Source organism: Oreochromis niloticus, linkage group LG22, assembly GCF_001858045.2.
Source record: "Oreochromis niloticus isolate F11D_XX linkage group LG22, O_niloticus_UMD_NMBU, whole genome shotgun sequence".
In the NCBI taxonomy this organism is placed as follows: Eukaryota; Metazoa; Chordata; class Actinopteri; order Cichliformes; family Cichlidae; genus Oreochromis; species Oreochromis niloticus.
This window is the reverse complement of record NC_031985.2, coordinates 21,067,485-21,084,406: the sequence shown is the minus strand read 5'-3', so window position 1 is coordinate 21,084,406 and position 16,922 is coordinate 21,067,485. Positions and strand designations below refer to the sequence as shown.

General features: G+C 41.2%; 1 long non-coding RNA gene across 1 annotated transcript; it reads right to left on the bottom strand.

Moving 5' to 3' along the window:
* Window positions 1–1,152: 1,152 nt before the first annotated feature.
* On the bottom strand, window positions 1,153–12,061 carry LOC112843593 (uncharacterized). The gene is made up of 3 exons (XR_003216027.1): window positions 12,033–12,061; window positions 5,430–5,841; window positions 1,153–1,981 (listed from the first exon to the last, which is right to left on the bottom strand). It is a non-coding gene; the product is annotated as an uncharacterized LOC112843593 (long non-coding RNA).
* Between the last annotated feature and the right edge of the window lie 4,861 nt (window positions 12,062–16,922).

Below are 16,922 nucleotides of genomic sequence, written 5' to 3'. Positions count from 1 at the left end.
TGCACCACACAAAAATACTGCAAAAGGAAAATGTTGCCTTATATGCATATAGTGTATAAACTCACAACACACAGAGATATTCATCCCCTGTTGAAAAAAAGAAAGTAATTATTAATAAGTCTTCTCATCAGATATGGATGTTTCTTTGATATATGACAAAAAAAAAATAAGAGACAGATGTTTGTTGAGGTTTTTAAGTTAATTCCCAATAAAACTAACTATAAGATGTTTAACTACATTGCTGTCTGTATTATGGGACAGGCTTTGAACAGATGACATACTCAGTTCAATTTAACATAGAAGACCTTAAGAATGCACAAGCATCTACCTAAAATCTATTTAATCTATCATCCCTTAAATAAACAGGCATCCTTAAAGTATGAAATATTTATATACAAAAACATAAATGTGTCTACTGTCTCAGTGGCTGATATTGCCCCACAGGCCTCGGTGTGAGCTTGAAGCCATTTATAATGTTTAAGTAGTTTAATGTGTAGGTGTTAGGGCTGCCACGATTACGTCAAATATCAAAATCGTCGACGACTAACTTAATGGTCGACGTGTCGTTTGAAGCTTTCTAAGATCCTGAAAGACGCAGGAATAAGTAGTAGGATTTAACGGACTGAAACAGAAGATGGTCGAGAATTTACTGTTATATTTTAGATAGCGAGGAGCAGACGGCTGAGTTCATTAAACTCCACTGAGACAATCTGCAAATTTCATTAAAAGTTTAATAAACTATCATCTTGTCTTTATTTTTAGTTAGCACATACCTCAAACACTCCAAGCTGTAAGCTAATGATAGTTATATAAGAGCAGATGCATGATGATACAATAAGCTGTACGTTTCACGTCCAGTGGATGCATGATCTGATTAGTCGTCTAATCCAGCAGTCCCCAACCCCCGGGCCTCGGACCGGTCCGTGAGTCGTTTGGTACCGGGCCGCGAGAGTTGAGGCTCAGGTGTGAAATGTATTGCGTTATTCTGTTATCGTTTTTATTGTTAACTCGGTTTTCCTGGGTCTTTTCACGTGTGTTATGAATAAATCCTCTTTTTTTCGGTACTGGTACTAGTTTTATTTTGTTGTATTTATCCGCGACACCTTATAGGCCGGTCCGTGAAAATATTGTCAGGCATAAACCGGTCCGTGGTGCAAAAAAAGTTGGGGACCGCTGGTCTAATTGCAAAAATAATCAGTGACTAGTCGACTATCAAAATAATTGTTTGTGGCAACCCTAGTAGGTGGTCACGATAAACAAATTTTGAATGAAAGCCAGGGTACCACAAAAACAAGTAGCTGAGATAAACCATCCACAATATGAGGTTAGTCATTAATATACTGCAACAACATGGGAATAGAGCAGCTGCGAGAGAACATTAATAAATCAATGGTAGGGAAGTGGAGGAAGCGCAGTTGTTGGCTTTTCCCATATTCCAAAAGTGCTTTGTCTCTTTGCTATTACTGTCGCCTGGCATCATTTGCAGATGATGTTGTTTGCAGCCGCTGCAATGCTTTCAACCAAAACAGCCGCGGCTTGATGACACCATCAACATGCGCTATCACGGTAGAGCGGTATAGTCAAAATCTCTACCGTTGGCCAAATTTATATCGTTTCTACTGTATACCGTTTCTACCGCCCATCCCCAACACCTCCAAAAATCGTATAAAACCAAGCATGAGGCCTCTCAAGAAGGAAGAGCAAGAATCACCTCTTGTTATGTGAAGGCTGTGTGCAGGCAGGAATGGTGGACCCAAAGTGCAGACGCTCGGAGGCAAAAGGTGAACTCAAAACAGCTTTAATGCTGAACTCAAAAAAGGTAACAAAACTGAGAGTCCAAGGTGAACTTACGCCAACAGAACACACAGCTAGATAAGGGTAGATCGCGACCCAGACAAACTGAAACACAGGGCTTAAATACATGGAGGGAGCAATCAGGGAATGGGCAACAGGAGGGAAACACAGCTGGGGCAAATCAGGCCTAATGAAACAAAGGAAGCACAACCAGACGCATTTAAATGAGACACGGACTTTCAAAGTAAAACAGAAAACATAACACAGACTGAACTTACAGACACAGACTCACAGGCAAGCACTACAGAGGGAACAGAGATGTGGGACCAGGGCAGACACAGACACTGACTGGACACGGGGAAATAGCAGACAGGGGAGACAGCAACTAAGGATTACACAGAGACATAAACCATAAGACAGAACTCTAACAAAGAAACCAAAGACTAGAAATGATAAATAATATAATAAAACTCAAAACCCTGGGTCAACGACCCAGGCATCCAAACACCTCTGCTGCTGAGGATAAACTCATCCAAGTCACCAGCCACAGAAATCGCAAGTTAACATCCACTCAGATCAGAGCCTAGATAAATGCCACACAGAGTTCCAGCAGCAGACACATCTCTACATCAACTGTTCAGAGCAGACTGTGTGAATCAGACCTTTATGGTCAAATAGCTGCTAAGAAACCACTACTGAGGAAAAGCAACAAGCAGAAGAGATTTGTTTGGGCCCAGAAACACAACCAGTGGAAATCTGTGCTTTGGTCTGATGAGTCCAAATTGAGATCTTTGGTCCAGACACAGCAGACAATTTTTCAACAGCACAATGACCCCAAACACACCTCCAGGCTGTGTAAAGCTGGGCATACACTGTGCGATTTTTTCAGTCGAGCGATTCAGCTCCTGCTCAAACTGTACGATTGACTCGCAGGGGTTATAAGTTCGTAGGTCACGATGCAGGGTCTCACACTATACGGCCCGATGCTCTGATGCGACCTGAGTGCTCACACTGTGCATCCATAAAAATGAAGGTTATAACAGAAAATCTGTCGCTCGCTCTCCCTCTCTGTCTTTCACTCACACAGACACGCACCATCACCACCATCAACTTTGCTAAATTGCTAATGAAAAACATTGATCAGGCAGCTGTGATTGAGCAGCAATGTAAATCCAACTATTTTCACGGTTGTTGTGGTCGTGATAATTTTGTGAGGCCACATCGAAAAGGCTCGGATGAGCTTTCCAAAGTTCTACAAGTGCCTCCATCGCTTGTGTCCAGAACACACACACTGTGCTACTCCGTCTTTTTCACCGACGTTTATGTGTTTGCGCGTGCGCAGTGTGAGCGGCTGCGGTGACACCCTCATGACGGTCGGGAGGATTTCAAACCTGTTTGAAATCCTCCCGACCAAGCGATTGATGATCGGGAGCTGGTCGTGAGGTGTTAATCGCTTCTCGTTACCCCACGTATACTACACAATGCACGACGCACGATGAAGGCCAAACTCGGGCCGATCACCAAAACGGTCGCACGACTCAAAAATCGGCTCAAAATGGGCCAAAAATCGCACAGTGTAAGCCCAGCATAAGGGAGGGAGAAGGAGAGTGATGGTGTGCTGTGTTGTCAGATCGCCTGGCCTCCACAGTCACCTGACCTAAACCCAATCCAGATGATTTTGGAAGAAATAGACCTTAGAGTGAAAGCAAAAGGGCCAACAAGTGCTCAGCATCTCTGGGAACTCCTTCAAGACTGTTGGAAAACCATTTCAGGTGACGACCTCATGAAGCTCATCGAGAGAATGCCAAGAGTGTGCAAAGCAGTAATCAAAGCAAAGGGTGGCTATTTTGAAGACTCTATAATATAAACAAGTTTTGAGTTATTTCACACTTTCTTTGTTTACTACAAAATTCCATGTGCTCATTCATAGTTTTGATTCTTTCAGTGAGAATCTACAATGTAAATAGTCATGAAGAAGAAAACCATCAAGAACCATTAAATGAGAAGGTGTGTCCAAACACACTCACTCTCTAATATAAATATATATAATATATTAAAAAAAACAACAACACACAGGCATTAAGTAGTATGACTATTAGGAAATATTCTTTGGTAATGACACAAGAAGAAATATATATACACACAAATACACACACGCACACACATATATATATATACATCATATGGATCTTGTACTCAGAGCTTGTTCTTGTGCTGCCATGATTAGTGCCTCTGTGCTGTCTTTCAGTCCAGCTTTGTCCAGCCACTGGTAGGATTTCTGGATATCAGCCACCTCCTCTATCTGCCGGTGGTACATACCGTGCAGGGGCCTGTCCTTCCATGATGGTTCCTCGCCTTCCTCCTCTTTCTTGGGTTTCTGCTGCCTGAGGTATTCACTGAGCACGCTGTCAGTTGGGGCCATCTTCGTGATGTATTCGTGGATGTTTCTTGTCTCATCCTGGACTGTGGTGCTGACACTCACCAGTCCCCGGCCCCCTTCCTTCCGCTTAGCATACAGCCTCAGGGTGCTGGACTTGGGGTGAAACCCTCCATGCATGGTAAGGAGCTTTCTTGTCTTTATGTCAGTGGCTTCTATCTCCTCCTTTGGCCAGCCTATTACCCCAGCAGGGTACCTGATCACGGGCAGGGCGTAGGTGTTGATGGCCCGGATCTTGTTCTTACCGTTCAGCTGACTCCTCAGGACTTGCCTGACCCTCTGCAGGTACTTGGTGGTTGCAGCTTTCCTAGCGCCCTCTTCATGGTTCCCATTCGCTTGCGGGATCCCCAGGTACTTGTAACTGTCCTCTATGTCTGCAATGTTGCCTTCTGGTAGTTCAGTCCCCTCAGTTCTGACTACCTTCCCTCTTTTTGTTACCATCCGACTACACTTCTCCAGTCCGAACGACATTCCAATGTCATTGCTGTATAGCCTGGTAGTGTGTATCAGTGAATCGATGTCTCGTTCACTCTTGGCATACAGCTTGATGTCATCCATGTACAGGAGGTGGCTGACAACCACTCCGTTTCGTAGTCGGTATCCGTAGCCAGTCTTGTTAATGATCTCACTGAGGGGGTTCAGGCCTATGCAGAACAGCAGTGGGGACAGAGCATCTCCTTGGTAGATCCCGCACTTGATGGTGACTTGTGCTATGGGCTTGGAGTTGGCCTCTAGTGTTGTACGCCACATCCCCATTGAGTTCCTGATGAAGGCTCTTAGGGTCCTGTTGATCTTGTACAATTCTAGGCATTCCAGTATCCAGCTGTGGGGCATTGAGTCATAGGCCTTCTTGTAATCAATCCAGGCAGTGCACAGGTTGGTCAGTCTGGTCTTGCAGTCTCGGCTGACTGTTCTGTCTACCAGTAGCTGGTGTTTTGCGCCTCTGGTATTCTTGCCAATCCCTTTCTGTGCCCCGCTCATGTATTGACCCATGTGCCTGTTCATCTTAGCCGATATGATGCCTGACAGGAGCTTCCATGTAGTACTGAGGCATATGTATATATGTATATACTAGTGCTGTCAGCATTTATTTCATATATATAGATATATATATATATATATATGTATATATATGAAATAAATGCTGACAGCACTAGTATATACATATCCACATCTTGCTCTCTCTCATATATCTCACCTATGGTGGATGTGTGGCTGGGCTGAGGGATGGGGCTGGCTCTTTTCTGCTGAGGGGGGAGACACTGTGCAGTGGCACTCCTTTTTTTTTTTTTTGCCTGTCCCATTGGGTTCTTTAGCCATCAGAATTGTTGTCTGAAGACCAACAAGGATACCCAATGGATTTATTTTGCCAAATGGATCATCATGGCCTTGCCGTATTGGTCCATTTGATCGGCACTCCTTTTAATTTTTGATCCACTGTGTATTGGAACTTGCTTGACAATTTTTTTTTTTGGGGGGGGATAATTTATGGAGGATTTGTGGGACTTCCTGTTCACCGGCCCTAAAGAGTCCCCCGAACACCAAGCCCACCACAATAAAAAGGCACCTATCAGGCACATGGGTTGATAAATGTGGAAGCCGCTGGAACCCTGGATGGAAACAAAAGAAGAGACAATATCATGTAAGGAAACAGCAAACATGAACAAGGGCATGATATGAGTTATGACTATTGGCACAGAGCAGCAGAAGGTTTGTATTTATAGTATAGACCAGCGGTCCCCAACCCCCGGGCCTCGGACTGGTACCGGGCCGCGAGAGTTGAGGCTCAGGTGTGAAATGTATGGTTTTCAGGGTTTTTATCGGTTTTCAGTAGAGCTGGGCGATATAAGATTTTTTCATATCACGATATGTTTTTTTTCCATTTCAGGCGATAACGATATATATCACGATATAAGCCAAATAACTATATTTGTAAGATTTAAATGTGCCGTTGCTCACAAGTAAAATGTGAAATAATTAGCAGCTTGTTTTGATTTAAATATTTATTTCCCATATTAAGTTCAACAGGGCAGATGTACTTAAGGAACATGAGACTTCAGTTTCAGATAAATAAAGGCAAATATCGCAAACTACACAAAAGGCAGCCGCTAAAGCGTTTAAGTTTCAAAATAGAACAAACAAAACAGACTAAATTGTCAATTCCACTTAGAAACAAAATATTAATTCTAAAAAAAATAAATCTTAGGTCGTTTTACAGAAGAACAGACAAAATTGACTAACTTTTGTCAATATCAAATAAACTGAGAACTAAAAGGAAATTCTCAATCTCTCCTTGTTGTATAGCTTAGCTTTTCAAACAGTTTTAACAGTTACTTTAGTCTGACAAAAGCCGAATGACAAATTAGCGCTTTCAGTCAGAGATTGAGCATGCACCGGTTTATTGTACTTCCAGACTTGCTTTCGCGCTACTCTGTTTTTTGTCAGACTTGAAATAGCCGAAATACCTTCACACTACGGAACTTCTGTGGCCCTTCCGTTCGACAAGCTCTCCGGCATTGGAACCATCATCTGTTTTTTCTTTGGTAACCTTCGCTCACGCTTTCGGTTGATTTTTCTCTAGTCGGCAAACTCATTTCCTTCATTACCCGGGCTGCACGGCTGCAAAAACAAATACACATGTGTGCCTTGGCGCTTGTGCTGTACGTAACAAGTCACGTGACGTGACGCTGCGGCTGTGATTGGTTCGGCTCTGCGCTACTTAATTTGGATTGGCTGTTCTTTTTTTTTTTTTTTTTTTTTTTAAAGAGGACAAGAGAGATGAGGCCTATCGGAATAGTTTAATTTTTCTATCGAGAAAAAGTTATTTCGCAATACATATCGTTATCGTTTTCAGCGTTGTTTTGTTATCGTTTTTATCATTAACTTGGTTTTCCTGGGTCTTTTCACCTGTGTTATGAATGAATCTTCTTTTTTTCGGTACCGGTACTAGTTTTATTTTGTTGTATTTATCCGCGACACCTTAAAGGCCGGTCCGTGAAAATATTGTCGGGCATAAACCGGTCCGTGGTGCAAAAAAGTTTGGGGACCGCTGGTATAGACCACCTGTGCTCACTGTCAACTAGAAAACAAACGCAGTTCCATGTGTAAAATACAAGCAAATGGATATTAAGCGAATAAAAAGCTTTGTGTTGGTTTATTGGTTAAAGGATGAGTAAAAACAAACAACGAAACAGTTTTTGTGGACACTCCCTAAAATTTACCTTACCGTTTTCTGACTTACAGAGATTACACTGAAGAAACAAACTCAAACATGTCAACCCCACTGCATGAGAAATCAGCTGTGACATTCAGCACTTTTATTATGTTGTCAACTTCTTATTACAATTTAATCTTCTGTCATATCGCAAGACTAAGGGAGCTCGCATCCCTTAAATTTCTCGGTACTTTCCCCAAATGTGATAATTGTTGGTGACTTTAATATCCATGTGGACAATGATAAAATCCCTTTTTCCAGAGATTTTACTTCTTGTTTGCGCTTCTACAATACAAAACATTTTCTACTCATTCTAAAGGTCATATCTTGGATTTGGTCTGCTGTTCTGGCATTACCCCCACGCACTGTAAAGCCCATTTGTTACCCCAATCTGATCATATGTTTATTTCTTTTACTGTAAATACAATAGCCCCCAAAACCTGCACTCCCCGTGACATCATAACTCGTAATCCTTAAGAGACCATATTACCCCAATTCTTCAACAGCTTCACTGTTTTTTTGTATTTTTTTTGCATTTTAATATATTAGAATCTATTTTAATGTACTGTTTTATTGATATCTTTTCTCTTTGTCAGGTGACCTCGGGTTTTAGAAAGGCGCCCTCGAATAAAATGTATTGTTATTATTATTATTAAATAACTTTTTCTGAGACTACGACGTTGTGTCTTTTGAGTTTACGAATGGTAACAGAGGATGGTTTCCAATTATAAAGTACCACCAAAGCTTGATGAAGCCAGGCCATACAAGTACTGGAAGAATTAAGTTAACATTTGGAGACGAGTTATGAAGCTGGATAAAAAGGAAGTAGGCACTTAAGGTAGCGCTGGGACTCAAGGAGAGAATCAGAGAAACGGCCATGGAGCAGTGTTGGGTGTAACGCGTTACTGTAATTAAATTACTTTTCCACTGAAAAAGTAGAGTAACTAATTACTGTTCATTTTTAGGTATTTTAATTACAGTTACTTACAATGTACTTGCGTTACATTGTAAAATAATTAAACTCGCTGAATATCATTATTTAATTTCAATAATTTGTCTTCTAAACGTAGAAGTAAACTCTGCCGCTTTAACATCCCTGTAGTGCAGCTGCACGTCATTTCGCACCAGTCTGCTGCATAGTCGTATTCTAAAGAGAATACGTCAGACTCGGCTGAAGCGAGTGGCTGTTTTATGAAATGGACATATTCCCGTCTCTTCACTTTTCTGAAACAAGCAGACAAGAACATTACAGTAATATGTAAGCTATGTCCTGGGGAGAAAAAACTATCGGCTGCTGTTAATAGCACGAGTAATCTACTAAGCGCCTGACACGAGAGCATAGACGAACACTTCTGAGTGATCCTTGTTCATCATCCATGGATAACACTGCGGCAACTCCTGCTAACCAGGCACAACTTGATTTTACTTCAGTAGCACAGAAAGCGTCTGAAGGTGAGCTTAAAAAAATGATTGCAGGCTACATTGTGGAAGAGATGCTACCGCTGCGTACTGTAGAGTCTCCATCTTTTAAAAAATGTATTTATTATTTAAAGAGTTTAATTTCTATTGTTTGCCCACTCAAGGTTTATAGAGATTTTAAGAAGTATTTAGTTAAATTATTTATTTAGTAATTAAGTTACTTTTCTGACACAGTAATTAGATAAGTATTTTAAATACAATATTGACTAAGTAATTAGTAATTAATTACTTTTTTAAAGTAACTTACCCAACACTGCCACAGAGATACCCACTGAACACTTAAACAAAGATGATGCTATGGAAACACTACTTGCAAAACTGGACACGGTGTTTCAGAGAGACTCCACTACAAAGGACCGCAGCGTGTCCATGGCAGACTACATAATAGACTTTGAACAGCGTTAGAACCGGATGAAAAAGTACAAAATGACGCTGTCTGGCGCTAGCATTAGCATTAAAGCTTCTACAGCTTGTCTTAATGAAAAACATCGAGGAACTTACACTGACACGCGGACATTTGCGTCTATGAGGTCTGCACTGAAACGGACTTTTGGAGGGAAAGCAGCCGGAGCTTGCAGTGGACTTCAACTGAACCAAAAGCAGGTGGGTGGGGGGGGGTTTGGTGCTAAACGACACAACGATACTTCATCGCAAAGTAGGCAGTAACAACCACTACAAGGTACTAACCCAATCAAAAAATTTGGCAAGCCCTAACCTGGCACGTACAGAGGGGAGAGGGGGGATAAACACCCGCCCACCCGCCACTCGCAAAGAGCACGCGCATTTTTTGAGCGGCCAGAAGCTGTTGGAGAAACACAAGTTAATTGGGTGACGCTGACTGATGCAACAAAAACTAGTAAGAAGGCTGTACACATCGCTGGACTGGCCATCGGGCAGTAAAAAACAAACACCAACACAAAATCCGAAATCAGACCTCCAAGTAATAGTGATGGGATTTCAGGCTCTTTTTAGAGAACCGGCTCTTTCGGCTCGGCTCACTAAAAAGAGCCGGTTCTTTCGGCTCCAAACCGGATCTTCAGGTTGTTTTGTTGCTTTGATTAATTTATTATTAACAATAATATAAAATTATGCACAAAAGGAATTACTAATGTAAACAAAGTGGTTTTATTTATATATAAATCTATGTGGTGGCCCCTAGAGACAAAGCACGTACAAACTCCAAAAAGCACGTACAAACTCCAAAACACATTTCTAGCGTTAACTGAACTTCCAAAACAGAGCTACCTAGATCAGCAGTCCCCAACCTTTTTTGCACCACGGACCGGTTTATGCCTGACAATATTTTCACGGACCGGCCTTTATGGTGTCGCGGATAAGTACAACAAAATAAAACTAGTACCGGTACCGAAAAAAAGATTTATTCATAACACACGTGAAAAGACCCAGGAAAACCGAGTTAACGATAACAAAATAACGCTGAAAACCGATAAAAACCGCTGACCTAGATCACTTAAATTACACAATTGAAAGCATATGTGTAATTTAATTTTGTGTATTTATACACAAGCACTCATATATATTCAAATAATTTAAAAAAAAATGTTCATTTACCTGTTACTACCACACACCAAATCCGGTCGTTGGTACTTCCTGGCTTGTGTAGCCACTAGGTAACAAAAGCTCAACACTGCACCTAGCATTCTGGAGCACTTTTGTTGTGTTTTGTATGTGTTTGGGAGTTTTTACGTGTTTTGGAGTTTGTATGTGCTTTGTCTCTAGGGGCCACCGTAAATATACTTTTATTTATTCACTCCACATAAAATGTAATAAATAAATCATATAATACAAAAACCAACTAGTCACAGTCCAACTTTTAACTATTTAAATTTTCAGCTTTTTCCTTTTAAACATATTTAAAGTGAAACAACATAGAACACTGCAAACCACAACACAATTAAATATAAATTAAAATATGAAAACAAAAAGAAGATGCACATTTTCTGTCATACAGGCCTGCATGAATAAACTTTCTGAATCCTTTATCATCCGCAACTGAAAATAGTTGTGGATGATTACTATACCTTTCTAATGTGACGTTGTTGTCCCTGGCTCTGTTCCTGTGCTACTGCGGATACATCCACACGTACCCGGGTATTTTTGAAAACGCAGATTTTTCTATGCGTTTGCACCTTTCGTCCACACGTAAATGGCGTTTTCGGTCACTGAAAACGAGATATTTAAAAACGCCTGCCAGGGTGGATATTTTCGAAAACTCAGTTTTTGCATTTACGTGTGGACGAGGAAAACTGAGAAAACGCAGCGTCAAAGGTGAGCGCCTTTTTTGACGTCACACTGTGCGCCACGTTATTGTTTCGGTGAAATGAATTCCTACAATACTGTTACTGTTAATTGTACTCTCTGCAGTGTTTAAATGCTTACATATACACACACAGTTACTGTCCCTCCACAGTTCTGCTTCTATGCCCCATATTTGTTTACTATTTCCCACCGAGGCTTCTAGACTTCTGATTGGCCAACATTTCTACACGGTTAGGAATATATCGCCACCTGTTGCTTTGGCATGTTCCTAGCAGCGTTTTCCTTCATTTCTGCGTTTACGTGTGGATGGGATTATTTTTTAAAACGGAAACTGAAAATCTCCGTTTTCAAAAATACCCATGTACGTGTGGACGTAGCCTGCGAGTGTAACTACCGCCCCTCCCCCCAGCGCAAAGCACAAGGCTCATATGCGGAGTGAAGCGGGAAAAAAGTGCGAGAGAGAGAGAGAGGGTGAGAGAAGGGAAAAAAACCCACGGCTTGCGACGTTCACGTCAAAGATACGGCTCTAAGAGCCATTTCGTTCGCGACCGACACATCACTACCAAGTAAATAACTTGCTTGCTTCAGCTCGTGCGACCAAATACAAACAGTGGGTTAGCTCAACCCACCAAAATACCCCCAAGCATGATAGCATTAATGGCGCCTAAAACACATTTGTGGCACACACATACTACACATTTCTAGCATCTAATGAAAACAGGCACAATGATGACAATAATTGAATTAAAATCACATTCAGAAACATCAGAGTGGATAAATATACATTATATGAGTGTTGTACAGTGTCTGGAAAGAAATGACACCCACCTCTCCCGTAAAGGAATTGTAGAAAAGGGGAGAGGCCAAAGGGGTACACTGTATTTATAGGGCTTTGGAGTTGACGTCACGCCACAATGCATTGTGGGAGCGCGGCACCATTTTCGGGGTCTACGAATCAAAACAAACACACTGTGTTGGAACGACTACAAGAAAGATGCTTAAAAGCAGCTCATAAGAAAACGGACTGTTTAGAAACCGATTTCGTTCAGAGGCGAAGCAGCGGTACTTGCAGAAAATAGTGTGCATTGGAAATGTGGACCCGTATGAAGTACGGCAGTGGAGTAAAAACCCTGAAGACCAACTGCTACTGACGTAGCCTGACATATTTTCGTACCTTGTCTGTGGAGTCAGCGCGTACAAGTCGTCATTCAAACAAAGGTAAGTCAGCTCGAGTACTGCCAGTGAAATGTGTTTGATTTCCCTGCAAACATTCAGATTAGTGCAGCATAAATTCATCCATGAGGGAGAAATTACAGTGAGAACATGTGGAGGCTGTTAGAGGGATAACACAGTGAGTTCAGTGCATTGATGTGACATTGTCGTGAAGGATTTAGTTATTCTTTATGGTTAAAGAAATTGCAATAATTTATTCATATTTATTATAAATAATTCTAATTATACATCTTGCTTCAATATTTGTATCTTGTGTCACTAAAAATACATTTTATTTTAATTTTATACATTGATTATTGACCTTCAGAATCTCCTTATCATATTAAGTGATTCATAATTGTCACTTTATGCTTTCTCCATCTCTAAAGTGATTACATCCTTGCATTACATACTTTAGGTTCATTTTCTGCAGGCAGGTTTCTGAGAGAGAACAGGCAGATTTACACTATAACATGCAGCGTTCTATAGATGGATACATAAAGAAATGAAAAATTACATGTATGTGCTAACTTTCTAAACACTTTGTTACATTTATGATAAAGTAGATAAAACACATTTGTGTCGGCCTTGGCTCATAGTTCTTGTCTTTAAATGAACTTTGTGTGTGTTTCAGGTGCTGCACTCTCAAAGACTGAATGAACCAGCATTGCAGCCATGGGTCATTGTGAGCATCACAGGGAAGGTTGAAGCCGCCCACTGCACCTGTATGGCCGGAGTCGTGGAGACCTGCACCCATGTCCCTGCTCTTCTGTTTAATGTAGAAGCAACAGTGCGGATCTGTGGCACAAGGACTGTTACAGATGAACCTGCATACTGGGTTTTGCTGGGTAATGTGACCAAGATACAGCCAGAGGTTGGCCATAAGATAGACTTCTCCTCTTCAGCTGCCCAAAAAAAGGCTCTTGATCAAAACATAAACAGACCATCCGTATTGAAAGGTAAAAGGAGCCGTCCTCAAAACAGAAAGATCCCACCTGCTACTGTGGAGGAGTTGTGACTGCTATAATGCCATAATGTTTTATCTAGGGGTCTAGATTTATACCTGTAGTGTACTGCCATGTAAATAATTTGCATTTACTGAATATGTACTGACTGAGTACCACTGTTCAAAAGTTGAATGAAGAAAAAAAGTGATTTTTGCCTCTTTTTTTTTTTTTATTAAAACCACTTTATAGAACATCACATCAGTTACAATGTAGAATCCATGTCATTTATAGTTTACAAATGACAAAATGTTTACACCAAATCATGACAGTGTTTACATGATATCACCCACTACTAACATTATTTACTGTATCTTTTGAAAAAAAATACCACTATTTAAATAGCACAAGACTTAAGAATATTTAACAGGAGCAAATTTCATTTTTCCCTGGTTTTACTACCACACTGTTCAACAAACGCAGCAAACTTTCACCATCTTATCCTGAAGGGTCACCTCTTCACCCTCACATGGAAGAAGTAATCTGATTGGCATGGTGGTAAGTTTGAAGCAGGTCCCTTGTGTAGCGCTGGAACACAGTCACGATGTTTCATCCATTTCATAGGCTGGTTTGCTGCAATAATGCCAAATAATTAGCAACTCTATAAATAGAAGATAGTTCTGCAAAATCACTCGGTAGGATGTTTGTTCTAATTTGCTATGACCTCAGAGCGCGTTGAAAACAAAACTAATAGGCTATAAAGAGTGATACGAACATATTTAGAACTTACCGGAATGAAACTGTCTGGAGCACACCAACAGATATCTGGAGATGGAAGAGAACTGGATATCAGCTCGTCTCGCAGCTGCTATCCTGTCTCAGCTGAACTCTGGACACGCACACACATACATATACTGATACTGATAAGCACTCACCGACGCATCACCCTCCCTACCCCGGATCCAACGCCACCTCCAACGCTTACCTCCCCTCTGATGTGGACATCGGGTCAGTTGGAGGCGCAGTCGAAAGATTGCAGCGGTCCCAGATCAGATGTACACACTGGAACTCTTTCCCATGTTGCTTGTCTGTGTTTATTGTGCTATGGTGTGTTGATATCTGTGCATTCCTGTATTATCCTTTTGTGTTACACATTTCGATGTTTTTTTCCTCGCTACCTAGCCTGACCTGTCTCCCCAATGTGATGTTTGTGTATTGTATGTACGGTCGGCAAGGTCTGTCATCTCGGTTGCGGGCAAAAGACCTGCAACTGACAAATAAAGGCTATCTCATCTCATCATCTCATCTCATCCAGGCTAGACGCCTTCGTTTGGTAACATCCGATACACGAGCTACCTCATGTTGCTTCCAGGTTGGGAAAGAATGAAAAGACAAACCCTTTTCAAGCTTGTTCTCTTGCCGGTCGTGTGATCGAAGATTGCAGCGGACCACACAGCCTTCGCTCCCTTTTCGCTTGCGCTTTGTTTAGACCCCCAAAATGGCGGATCGGGCCAAAATCCTTCCCAAAGAAGAAGAACAATGAGGAGGGGCTTCAACTGATAAAGAACATAACTACAGGCTTGAAGGTCCTAAAAGTCAGGTATAAATTGGCAAGTAAAATTTGTGGTCTGGAACAGATTTATTGTGTAACTATAACAATATGTAATTTATGGCCCGGTTACACACGGCTGCCTCTTCTCTCCCCCTCCCTCTACTGTTGCTTTTTCAATCATGAAACTGATCAATGATCAGCTGATCGGTTTTTCTCTCTTGTTTGTGTTGGGAAGGTTACTTTTAAAATTTATTCCACTACAGATTACAAAATAAATGCCAGAAAATGTATTTTCTAACGTATTCCGTTACATTAGTCAATGAGAGTAACGTATTCTGAATACTTTGGATTACTTAATATATTATCATGATTTTTTATGATCCCATATAGAAAACTATTCCGCACATATATAAAACAGGTCCGGGGCTCTAAACCGTTGTAAGGTACCTCTGGCTAATACATCGGGTTCGGTGTCGGGCTCATAGCCAAAAACCAGCTTTACTTTGTTGTCTGGGTCAACTTTGCTAGCAAGACACAGAGAGAGGAGTTGAAAGGCTGCTCCAACGGAATTTATTGTTTCAGAGAAAGACAGTGTACAGTCGAGTCTTAATAGCTTACTTACAACTGGGATCGTCAGGCACTCTTTTTGGCAGCAGTGGTTATTATTATATTTACATGCTTCCATCTCATTTCGGCTCGTTGACAGCTTGTACTTTTCGGCTCTCCTTTTCCTCCCTCCCTCGCTCACAGACACATAACGGGTATGGTAGTCCATTCTCCCTGCAGCACGGACTACACTGCCCATGAAGCTACACTCTTTAGGGGGATGCCTGTAACACTCTGTCTTCTTATTAAATAATTTAAAAAAATATTTCTTCACTTCATTATGAGACGCTAGATTGAGACACAGGCATTTGAGTCTTTTAATTAATGAGTGTTCTGTTTGGGTTTCCACCGGCGTGGAATTACCAAAAATAGAGAGGGCATAGCCTAACATATAAAACAGCAAAAGACCGCTGTGTAATCCCTTTATTTCAACAAAGTAACTATATTTTGAATACCAACTTTTTATACGGTAACTGTAACGGAATACAGTTACTCATATTTTGTATTTTAAATCCGGAACGGCGGTACATATGTATTCTGTTACTCCCCAACACTGCTTGTTTTGTTTATCGCCCACTTTGCGCCAGAAAGAGGAAACCAGCGGATGTCGCGTTAAACAACAGCAGTACGTTTAAGCTTGATCAGCTGTTGTTAGAATTTATTTAATATTAATTTCTAGTATCAGCTGATGTTTGCTGGAGCCACAGCTGTAAAAGCTGCTGGTCATGATATCGGTTTGGTTATCTGGTGAGAGGGAAACATGCAGATGAAACCAGGAGATGTCCTTACTGAATCATCAGAGCTGAACAGGTGATGGAGAAACAGATTTACCTTTTAGGTGACATGGATGAGTTGAAGGGAAGTTATGAACTGTTTCTGAGAGACAAATAACACCAGAAACCTTTTTCTAAGTAGCTGACAGCTGATAACTGTGCAGGGGCGGGTCTAGCAAAGTGTTGCCAGGGGTCCATGTAGGGCATTAACAGAGAAAGGGGGGCACAAGGAAATAGTTTTCTTTATTATTCTCATTTAAAATGTCTAGCTTTTAAAAAATAATTATCTGAGTCTTACAACAAACAATTGATAGATTGATACATATATACCATCAGAACAGTGTACATCACTGTCACAACAGTGTTTATTTTCATTCAAAGGCTTTATGATTTTTCCTATAATGGTGGGCCGGTCTCTAGTCAAAATGCCCGGGACGATTGTTTTGTCCCAGTCCAGCTCTGTATGCAGCTCATCTGCAGTCTGGTGTTACCTACATCTTCCTATTCAGAAGGCAGAATTTCCGAGTTCTGAGTACAATCGAAAGCACCACGACTGCAGTTTTTGTGTTGGATGTAAAAAGCAGGCTAGAATCATGCGGCGGTCAACGACAGTCCAGGTGTGGGATTTCTC